This window comes from Danio aesculapii, chromosome 16 (genome assembly GCF_903798145.1).
Source record: "Danio aesculapii chromosome 16, fDanAes4.1, whole genome shotgun sequence".
Classification (NCBI taxonomy): Eukaryota; Metazoa; Chordata; class Actinopteri; order Cypriniformes; family Danionidae; genus Danio; species Danio aesculapii.
In genome coordinates, this window is record NC_079450.1 from 12,445,881 (window position 1) to 12,458,429 (window position 12,549).

The window sequence follows — 12,549 nt, forward strand, 5'->3', positions numbered from 1 at the left end:
AAAGATAAAATAAATCAGTTATTAGAAATGAGTTATTAAAACTATTCTGTTTAGAAATGTGTTGAAAAAATCTCTCCGTTAAACAGAAATTGGGGAAAAAAATAAACAGGGCTAATAATTCAGTGGATTTAATAACTCTGATCACAACTGTATAAATCATATTGGAAGCAAATTGGTCAGACACTGTGAAAATTTCCTTGCTCTGTTAAACATCATTTGGGAAATATAAAAAATAAATAAAATTCAAAGGGGGGCTAATAATTCTGACTTCAACTGTACATTCATTTTTTTTTGGCTTGTTTTAATAACAAACAGCTAAATCTCCAATAACAGTATGGTGGTGTCGTTCACGTCTGTGCATCTTATAAATTCAATCACTGACACGACTTGAAGGCAGTAAAAGCAAGCGCTGTGATTAATGCGGTGTCTCTTCTCAAGGTCATCGCCGTTTCCTTACACTCGAATCATTTGATGTCATGCAAATATGCATTGTAAATTAATTATCCGCCGCAAATTAATTTGTCTGATTCATTCCACAGATGTTGGAGGATTGTTCGCATCCGAGCGCTCTCATGTTCCTCAGACGGTGAGTGGTATTACCTTTATTCATGCAAACCAAACAAAAGGACAAATCAGTTGTCATTGAATCTGGCCCTCCATTTAAAAAAAATCAACTATTGTTAGTGATTCAATTGCATGATGTATTGTTTTCATTGAAGCAATGGGCTTATTAATTGTAATGAGTGTGTATTAATTCCCCAGTGAACGTCAAATATTTAGATTTACCCCTTAATTAAAATGTGTACTTGAATGCTTATCTCCTCTGTTATATTACCTCTACTGTGAACAATTAGGATTTTTTTTTTTATTAAAAGACACTCGCTTCCATAAGCTAATTGTTTTCTCTTTTTATTTTTTTCCAGGCAGACTTTATCAGAACTGGCCACTAATTAACAGAAATCGCAGTAACTATTGCATAGGTAGCTTGTTAATTAATAGTCTAAGATGCAATTAAATTACAGATGCACATCCTAATTTACTAACCAACTTCTCTTAATCCTGTGTAATTTCAGAGGGATCTTGTTAAATCGAAAAGCGGAGTGATCAGGGTGGCAAAGTGCTAATTAAGCTCTGAATGGGGGGGCTGCATCAACAGAGCACAGGGATGATCCTCCGCTGTCTGTTTACATCGCTGCAGTGCATTCTGGGAGGTCACCCCGCAACCTGGGGCAGGCGTGCTGTTTCACTGGATGGAGGAGGGAAAAAAATTGTGTAAGACAGATAAAAACAGCACTTCTAAATCCCTTTGGCTCTGTGTTTACAGACACAGGCGGCTTTATCTGCTCTAATGTCATCAACATTTGCAGCAGGAAACTTTATTTGTACGAACGGAAGCATTTGCACATATGAGAGGTGGGTAATTTATCACTAAACACAGTTTATCTATTAGTTAATTGTTAAAAAAAAAATTATAAAGGGATTGTTTACCCTTAAATTAAAATTCTGTCATCATTTTCTCTCCCTTGACTTGTTTCAAACCTTTTTGTAATGTAACGTGTGTATTTATTATAGGTGGGCATAGATTATTTTTTTTTATCTAGATTATTCTAGATTAATCTCGGAAATAATCTAGATTAAAATGGCTTATTTGAATTCTGCCAAAGGCATTCAGAATATGTGTGCTACCTAAATAATAAGTCTTTGAGAACGGGTTTCTCAAGCCACGTGGTGCGTTAGACCAGGGGCTCATCTCCTGTTTCCAAATTGCATCGCAAACTGCTTGAGAAACTGTTCTACTCTGATAATTGGTGATGATAATAAATGATGTTCAATAAGATGTACTTGTGTTTACTAACTGTTTATTTAGTTAAACATGAAATTTGAACTGTAGGCCTACATAAACTCCAAACATAAGCGATTTTTGATTACCTTAATCCGACTAAAGTCGTAACTGAACTAAACAGAAATGGAATTAAGACGCGGTGTATGTATATATATTGGTGGCATTATTGAAGTAAACACCGCAATCAAACTATTGCTGTCATGTAGGACTTTTCGCCATATTTTCCAACAAGATCCACACACACAGACAAACACACAGACACACATCGTGAAATGCGGACGTTTTTTCCTTCCATTCGGCGTGTGTTATTAAATTCCATGACACTCTCACCAGTCCTTACTCCTTATTTGTGTCTAAAACCCCAGTCTGTCACATAGACATGGATGAGTGAATGTGAAACTGCCGAACTGCAGTTAAAGTGATTTGATTCAGAAGGGCACTTTTTTGTCAGATGGCTCACCGGTCAGGTGTACACCTGCGTTAAAATATCAAGGTGAAAGTCATCATAGCTTGCATAGAATAGACCCAGCTCCCAACCCAACTTTGAGAATAGATTAACAGCGATTTATTTATTTATTTTTTATCCTGCGATAAGAGTCTCGCGTTAATGCCGATAACGGCCCACCACTAGTATTTATATAGTGCATTAATCGTGTATGGCCATACACCCAAACCACATCACAATCATGTGGGGGGTCTCTCCATACCACCACCAGTGTGCAGCATCCACTTTAATGATGCGACAGCAACCACAGGACAACTGTGCCAGACTGTGTCACCACACACCAACTATTGTTGGAGAGACAGTGATACAGCCAATTCAGGGGATTGGGATGATTGGGAGGCCATGATGGTTGAGGGCCAATGGCGGGAATTTGGCTTACACCCCTACTCTTTACGAGAAGTGCCATGGGATTTTTAATGACCACAGAGAGTCAGGAACTTGGCTTAACGTCTCATCTGAAAGAAGGCTCTCACTGACAGTATAGCGTCCCCTTCACTTTACTGGGGCATTAGAACTCCGGTTATCTCATTAACACCACTTCCAACAGCAACCTAGTTTTTCCATGTGGTCTCCCAACCAGGTACTGCTTAGCCCTGCTTAGCTTCAGTGAGTAACAGGTGATTTATAAATTTCTTTCTTCTGGTAAACACAAAAGACAATATTTTTAAAAATGTTGGAAACCTGTAACCATTGACTGTTTTTTTTTTTTGCATATATATATATATATATATATATATATATATATATATATATATATATATATATATATATATATATATATATATATATATAATTATTATTTTTTTTTTTTGGTTACAGATATTCAGCGTTTTTTTTAAATATCTTTTTTGTGTTCAACAGGAGAAAGAAACATAAAGGTTTGAAACCACTTGAGTGTGAGTGAATGGTGAGTAAACTTTTGTTTTTGGGTGAACTATTCCTCATGTTCGTTTTTTGAAAGACAATTTATTGATTACAGAGCATCAAGCCTTGCTTGAGATAATAAAAAAGTAAAATAAAAAAAAAATATTATAAACTCAATTTCTCAAATAATTCTTTGTTAAAAATGCTGGGATATTTCTGTGTGTATGTGTATATTTATTGATTTCAAATTAAGTTCAGAAATATCACTACAAACTCGAAAAATTTCTCAAAATCTGAGCTATTTGTGTGTTTTGTACTCAACAATCATCTCATTTAAAATTTATGCCCCAAAAGGAGTTTTATTAAAGTCATTGGTAACACTTGAAGGGGTGTCCATAAGACATGACATGTCACGAATGTGAATGAGATATTATGCATGCATATAAGAACTGTCATTAAGTGTTGCTCAATTATGACATTTTAAATGCAAAGATGACATTATTTGTTATAATAACTTGACATAAGCAAATACATCACAACCTATTTTTGTCTTTGTCATGACAACTTTACCTTACCAAGACAACAAAACTAGTCATAAATCTGTCATAAACATGATTGTCATGAAGCCATTATATATATATGTCATTAATTTTATAACTGCATCACCAATATTTTTTGCCTCAACCACAGTTGTTAAAAGCTTACTTTGTTAATTACTATGTCATTAAATTTCAGTAATGCTGTTAAAGATTAGTTAAATGAGTAATGACTAGGGCCAGACGGAATCTACGGACATTTTTTGCTATTTCTGTGCAGAATTTTGTTAAAAATCTGCGGATTTATGCAGAATGATTTTGGTATAACTAAAACCTTAATATATGAACTAAAAAGTAATACCTTTTTAACGTATTTAATGTTAATGCAATAATGCAAATCCAATTAGATCCACTTTATTTGGTAAACAAAGCAAGTCTTCTATATAATATATCTACTAAAAGACAGAATATATTATTTTACAAACTGTATTGTGAATAGATTACATTAACATTTTTATATTAGTCAATAATATCTCTGAAATTTAATTTAAAAGCTGAATAAATATAAATTTACACACATTTACACAAGTCAATGAACAGAATCAATGACGGGCTAAAAATCCCCTTTAATAAGACATTTTTATTGACAAATACAGTTAATTCCACTGAAAACGTGATCAGTAAAATATTCATGATACAAATATAATACCTCATAACAATCATATTTATGACAAGTTATGTTGTCTTGGTAATGTCAAGTTGTCATAACAAACATTGTCAACATTGTCAACCATGCATTTAAAATTATATAACTGAGCAAAGGACACTATAACAGTTGTCATAAGCCACTATCATGTCATATGGCCACATTTCACTTTGCAGCCAAAGACCGTTTACTCACTGAAGCTATGCAGGGCTGAGCCTGGTTAGCACCTGGAAGGGAGACCACATGGGAAAACTAGGTTTCTGTTGGTTTTGGTTTTATTGAGGCTAGGAGGGGTTGCTTAATCAGCAATTTGTGAGAGTTCTAATGCCCCAGTATAGTGACGGGGACACTATATAGTCAGTGAGCGGCGTCTTTAAGATGAGACGTTCAACCAAGGTCCTGACTCTCTGTGTTCATTAAAAATCCCATGGCACTTCTCGTAAAGAGTAGGAGTGTGACCCCAGTGTCCTGGCCTGATGCTTTCCATCGGCTCTAACTCATCATGGCCTCCCAATCATCCCCATCCACTGAATTGGCTCTATCACTGACTTTCTACACCACCAATAACTGGTGTGTGGTGAGCGCACTGAAGCTGTTGTCCTGTGGCTGCCGTCACATCATCCAAGTGGATGCTGTACACTGGTGGTGGTGTAGAGAAACCTCCCCCCCCCAATGATTGTGAAGCTGTTTGGCCATACACAATAAATGCGCTATGTAAATACACATTACATTACATTTTTTACATTACATAATCATGTGTAAAATCTCATTCACTTTCATGACATGTCATGTAATGATTATAAATGTTTCATAACAATCTTATTTACAATCCTGAAGCGTTACCAAATCGTCTGAGAAAAAGTAGATGCTTAAATAAAACATGATTGGTGGGAAGGCATTAGCCAAAGTCACTCAAGACTTCAGACATTTCATACCACAGGGTATTAAGTGACAGTCCAGATCAAAACTGAAAAACGAGGTATTGCGCTAAAGCAACTTTCCTACTGCGAGTCAGACATTTAACATTTGTCTCATGCTTGTTGACCACAATTTCCCTCATTTTTAAATGTCTCTTGTGCGGAGAACGTGGCCCCCGTCATATATGGTTAAGATGCCTTCCTCTGGGCTTTAGGGAATCAGACAGACAACATGGCTGCCTCTGATTAAGAGTGTAAGAAATCCTGTTACACACTTGCAGCTGAACGCCTGAGAATATCACCACTCTCATTATTGGGCTGGGATTTGAAGAAGGGCTCGTAGCGTTCCTCATTGGGAAAATGTCTACAAACATCTTTTCATCCTTTTTATTTTCTCTACATTTTACTCCCTCAGTCCATTTAGTTTCATCAGTCTTGTAAAACAATGAGTAGTCATGTTCCCTTTATGCATGCAGTCGTATGGTCAAGGTGACTCTTTGCTAATGCGTGTAATAAAAGAATTGCGTAGCGGGAAACGCTTACAGCTGTCTGCAGTTGTTCTGCTTTCACAACAAGATCTTTTTTTTTTTTTTTAGTTTTTCTACATGTTGCATCATTAAGAGCAGACAAAAGGAAAGTTGCACGGTCAGTAAAACATTATACAGTACATTTAAATGCTCCCTCTTATATAATAGAAGTTAGTTCTTATGTTTATTTTGCCGCCTGAGAGATCAGAACAGATTTTGAAAGCAACTCAGTGTAACAAAGAGCGTATATGAAAGACTAATTACCTTTCATTCAGTTGTGCGGTTAGAGATGAGTCTGTTTCCTGTTTGCAAATTCATTCAATAGACTCTGATCCTAAACAGTTACATTTTTTTTATCTGTGTGATTTAACATCACTGCCCCTCAATAGCTAAACTAGTGACTAATGCTAGGGTTGTGATCTTTAGCCCTCCTCATTAGGAACCAACTTCCAGGCTGAATTGAGTCACTGACTACGGTGACATGGACATTCATTCATTCATTTTCTTTGCGGCTTAGTCCATTTATTAATCTGGGGTCTCCACAGCGGAATGAACCGCCAACTTATCCAGCATATGTTTTTAAGCAGCGGATGCCCTTCCAGCTGCAACCCATCACTGGGAAACATCCATACACACTCATTCAAACACATAGACTATGGACAATTTAGCTTACTTATACCACATGTCTTTGGACTTGTGGGGGAAACTAGAGCACCCGGAGCAAACCCACGCGAACGCGGGGAGAACATCCAAACTCACACAGAAATGCCAACTGACCCAGCCGAGGCTCGAACCAGCTACCTTCTTGCTGTGAGGCGACATCACTACCTACTGCGCCACCGCGTCACCGTTACATGGACATCACTAATCGAATTATTTGCCTTAATCTGAGTAGGACAATAACATGATTAAGGTGTTAATGTAACAGAGGCCAGCTAGTAAGTGCTGTGCAGGTAAACCTCACTCCTCTGAACCCGAAAGGTGCTCTCGCTACAGATGCTAGAGGCCATGGTCTTTAACCTCCTTGTAAGAGCAGCCAACTCCCATACGAAGAGTCGCCGGTTCGATCCCAGCTCGTAGCATGTTGGGTGGTGTAGGACCGGCAGGATTACATTGGTCCCATGACCTAGATGGGAGTGAGGTGTAGGGGGGTAAGTGTAACAGTGGCCAGCTAGTGAAGTGCTTTGCAGGTAAACTTCACCCCTCTGAACCCGAAAGCCGACTCCCAAATGAAAAGTCACCGGTTCGATCCCAGCTCGAAGCACATTGGGTGGTGTAGGACCGGTGGGGTTACATTGGTGCGGTGACCCGGATGGGAGTGAGGTTTAGGGGTAAGTGTAACAGAGGACAGCCAGTGAAGTGCTTTGTGGGTAAACCTCACTCCTCTGAACCCGAAAAGGTGCTCTAGCGACAGACGCTTGAGGCCATGGTCTTTAGCCTCTTTGTTAGAGCAACCGACTCACATGCAGAGAGTTGCCGATTCAATCCCAGCATGGAGCAGGTTGGGTGGTGTGGGACCGGCAGGGTTACATTTACATGAATTGCTTTTTAAATGTTCCTTTCATGTTCCCGTTTTACATGTTATAGTAAGCTTGATATCACGGGGAAACATTACTGTTTTACTTTTTGTCAGTTTAGTGACTAATTTATTTGAATTCGTACGAGTTCAGTCGTATGAAAATGTAAGATTTTAAAAAGTAGGCGTACAACCAACCTCTCTCCTAAACCCAGCCGTCATTGGGGGATTAGCAAACCATACAAAATTGTACAAATGAGATCATACAAATTCATTAGCCAAATTAAAAAGTTACGAATTGCCATGAGATAGCGTTGCTTACTGTATAGTACATAGTTTAATTAACGTCATTACATCACCATTCGACATTAGTTTCCTCCGGTGTATCACACAACAACAGATCATGTACGTAATTGACGTTTAGTTTTAAATTTTTTGACTAGTTCGACTGCAGTTAATATCTCACACGATGCGTGCAAACAGATGATGGCGGATACAAATTATCACTCAACAAACCACCTCTGCCATTTCATTCACTAACATTTTTTATTCATGTCCCCGCGTCAAACTCAAAAGTACTGGATGAGAGCATAGTCACCGTTTCCTGCTCGCACTAAAAATGGGTTCTCTTGCTTGAAGCTATTTTCATTTGTTTGTCGACAAACTGTTGACACCCTTTGTGCACCCTGTCGCAAAATGTAGTAAAAAGTACTACACAATGGTAATAGCTTGTATAAGGTGTTTACATGCGCCAACCTGATTTTACCAAGACATGTTCCTGGATTAACATCCATGTTGATTCTGGAACAACATTTCAATCAGTCAATCATAATTAAGTGATACATTTACCATTTACGTTAAGGTTAGGCTTACGGTTAGTCTTATGCACTTCTACATGATTGTTATCTATCTTTTATTCCCCTCTGATTTTGGGAATAAGTTGCAGTTATGGTTGAGTTTAGGGGTAGGTAATAGGTGTGGATTATATTTTCAAACAAAAATGATGTTCCAGGATCAACACATGTTAATCCAGGATCGCATCTTACCTGGCAAACTCATGATGTGCGTTTACATGTCTTGACTGCACTTCAATAATTCGACTAGGAATACTCCACGTCTTTATGCGATTTTTGTTTATTTTGATTATGACTTTAGCTGGATTAAGGTCATTAAAAATCACTGTTTACATTGTAGACTCCTAATCAGAGTATTGTCTTAATTGTATTAAAATCGGAGAATGGTGTCTATGTAAGTATTCTCACTGTTGAATCAGTGGGAGTAAGACTGGATAGGTTTAGGTTTGTGCATGTGATGGAGACCAGTAAGTTGGAGCTGTGCTGGCATACTTAATTTCCTTGGGTTTAAGACGCACACTAGCTACTAATACTAGATGATGCAGCCTTTAGTTCAGCCAACTATTTTAATTCTGTTATTAATTACTCACCCTGTTGCTCTAAACCAGTAAGACCTTCGTTCATCTTTGGACCACAAATTAAGATTTTAATATGCAATGCGAGAGCTCTCTGCTCCTCCATATCCATATACTGAGACATTCAAAGTCTAGAAAAGGAACCAAAAACATTGTCAAACCCAGTGGCGAGGCTGCATAAGGACTAAGGCAAAAATGTTTTTATTATAGAAAATCCTAAACAGATAGCATGTTGGCCTTATTAATGTAGGGAGAATTATGAATAAAATTTAATATTGATGATTAACAGCGTCCTTTAGTGATTGTTTGTGAATAAAATTGAAATCCCCCCCCCCCCCCCCCCCCCCCTCTGCATGAAAATGGAATTGTCCAACTGTTGCTCCACACTTTGCTCATACAAGCACTTTTTCTTCTTGTGGGGCATGCATATAGTCCATTAACTGGGGCAGCAGCTCTGACAATGAAACTGTCCAACTGACTATTCTTATTTACTGTTCAAGAAAAGGTCATAAGTGATAAAGCGAGTAGTAAGAGAGGTATGATAATATAATCGCAGCCCTTTTTAGCTGATTTTCACTGTAGCTGTTTTGGCAATTGTATTTTACACGCAAGAAATGTGAAAATATTAGCAAGACATATGTTAATTATTTGCAGTTATTATTAAAGATCAAAACTTTATGTAAACGAGCTGAATTCAGTATACTTCTGCCTGCTTCTGTGGGATAAAAGATTCTGAAAGAAAAATCTGTATTTTTGCTTTACATCTTGAATGATAAGAACTTAGTTCCACCCAACTAAACATTTTTAGCCTCCCCCCTGGTCAAAACAGCTCATGTGACATATTGTTATTAGACTCAGTGGTGCAACATGCAAGGACTGTATTGCCTGGAGTAAACATGGACATAGACAACCCAGGCTCATTGTGGATATGTACTCAGGTCTACATTTCTGGGAACTACAAAATATGTACCCAGGGCTACGTCTTGCAGGTTTTGTTTTTACAAATCCACCAGAGATTGTTAATTTCTCTCATATGTGCCATTTGGGCATCCTCTTCTTGTGTAAATCTACCAGAGGCCGCAGTATACATTTCTGTCCATCAGCTTGCTGTCGACTGACTGATTGACCCACCCAACACCTTCTCTAAAACCAACCGATAGTGTTTTCAAAAGCTAGTTTACAAAAGAAAAGCTGTCGCTGCTGTGTAATTTTTTTATTTTTATTTATTTATTTATTTTTTCAGCCTGTTATTTATATATTTATTTTTGCTATTGTTTTACTTGGTTTCTGGAATTATTCTTCACCAGATTGAACCCTGTTGCGTTCCACTCCCCTCTGTATTCCAAGTCTATTAGTTTAGATGGTGAGCTACTGTGCAAACTGGTGACATTGGAAAAGCCGTTCATATGGAGGTGCAGTCAGCGGTAATGCAAAAAGGACCAGAAGTTGTCACTGGCGTCATACTGCCACATATTGTTTGTTTGACATATTGTTTGTCAGGGCCTTGCACAGGGGGGTGGCCACCTGCTCTAGCCACTGCTCATTGGCTGAGGTGCCCCTCTTGCTCAATCGCCAACGCGATCAACAACCCGCTCTTCACTTTGCGATTGTAACCATCTCATCACCCCCCCCCCCCCCACCCATTCTCTTAGTGATCGCATCTGGCCTTTCCACGGGCCTTGCTCCACATACATATTTGTGGTTTCCTAGAAATGTAGATCTGGGTACGTATCCACAATTAGCCTGTGTTGGATATAGATGAGCATTTCTATGTTTTTGTTGTGGTGCACAAAAGTGTTCTTGGAACTTCATATGATTACAGTTGAACCAAAGACACATGGACTGTTCTAACAATGTTTATATAGGTTAAGAGAGCTCTTGGACTTCATCTAAAATATGTTGATTTGTGTTTTGAAGATGAGTGAAAGTCTAAAGTGACATGAGAGCGTGTAATTAATAACTTTTTTGCGACGCAACCCTTTAACACCCATGAGGGTAAGAGAGTTAATATAACATTGGACAGCTAGTAGGAGCTATACGAGTATACATTATCTCCTTGCTCTCAAGATATGCACTGACAACTGAAGCTGGGTGCTGTTTTCTTTAGTGTCGTTGTTAGTGCACCCACCTCCCTTGCCAGAAACACTGGTTAATGGAGGCCAGTGCACTAGCAAATGATGTAATAGGCTTTGGTCATTGGCACACTTGTTATTGCACCCACTTCCCATGCCAGAAATAGACCACCTACTAGTGGTACAGTCTCCAGTGTCCATGTTAACTTGACTGACATGCGTCAATTGTAACTTGAAAAATATAACATTGGTGCCATGACCCACTATAGTGCATTCCTCCAACGATAGTTTGCGTGGCTTCTGAGTAGAGTACATGTGCAGAAAAATGCAAAAACCTATTTGACAATAAAGATTGAGTGATGTTGCCGACAGTGTTCTGGGAAGAATTATAAGGTGTGTGTCCCAAATCGCATACTTATGCACTATTCTACGCCATTTTGTAGTATAATGAAGTAGTGCATTCACATTGAAAGTTCTAAAAAGAATAAGTGCACTTTAAATACCTGGAGGATGCACTTAATCAACCGATAAATAGATAAAAAAGGGGAATGTTAAACATTTCATGAACTCAATGCTCGCAGTTTTAGCAGAAGAGGAGGAGTTATGAGGTGCTAAGGCTGGATTACTTTATCTATTTTGGATTGTTCTAGCAAAATTATGCTATATAAGTGATTCTACCTCTTCCTGATGGTGAATGCGGTTGGACTCATAATGGATACTTCTCGTAATTTGGTAATTTATTTCACAAATTTGGCAAACGTCAATTTGTTTTGTAAAAAACGAAAACACAGTGTTCTGTTTGGAATGACAGTAAACTCATACACCAGACAGTTGAGAGTAAAAGTGCACAGTGTAAATGTTCATAGTGTTTAGTGTCAAATACATTTAAAACACCAGGCAAATCATTTGGTTCTACACTGTAAAATTGTTAATTAACAGTTTCTGTATTTTGTGATTTACATGTGTTTTCCGTTTATTTCGGTTGTGAATTGCATTATGGGAGCTTGATCTCTGCTCTGTCTACTTTTGATGTTGAAAATTCAACTCTACACTTTAACAAAGTGACTTTTATTGACATTTTAAGAATTTGACATAACGTATAAGAGAATAATATTTAGAAAAATAAGACTATAAAGTGCCAGAAAAATTACTAGCAGTTTATCACAAGGTTTTTGTACCGTAATATACACCACCAACCCAGGCTATATATTAATTTAAACCACTGAAATGTTTAAATTAATATATAACATTTAACATTTCCAAGTTATTGGAAGAAAGATCAAGTCCAAAAATGTGATTCATTCTTTTTTTTTTCGGCTTAGTCCCTTTGTTATATCTAGGGTCACCACAGCGGAATGAACCAACAAATTATCCAGCATATGTTTTACGCAGCGGATGCCCTTCCAGCTGCAGCCCAACACTGGGAAACACCTATACACTCTTGCATTCACACATATACACTACGACCAATTTAGCTTATTCAATTCACCTGTAGTACATGTCTTTGGACTTGTGGGGGAAACCGGAGCACCCGGAGGAAACCCATGCGAACACGGGGAGGACATGCAAACTCCACACAGAAATGCCAACTGACCCAGCCGGGGCTCGAACAAGCGAACTTCTTGCTGTGAGGC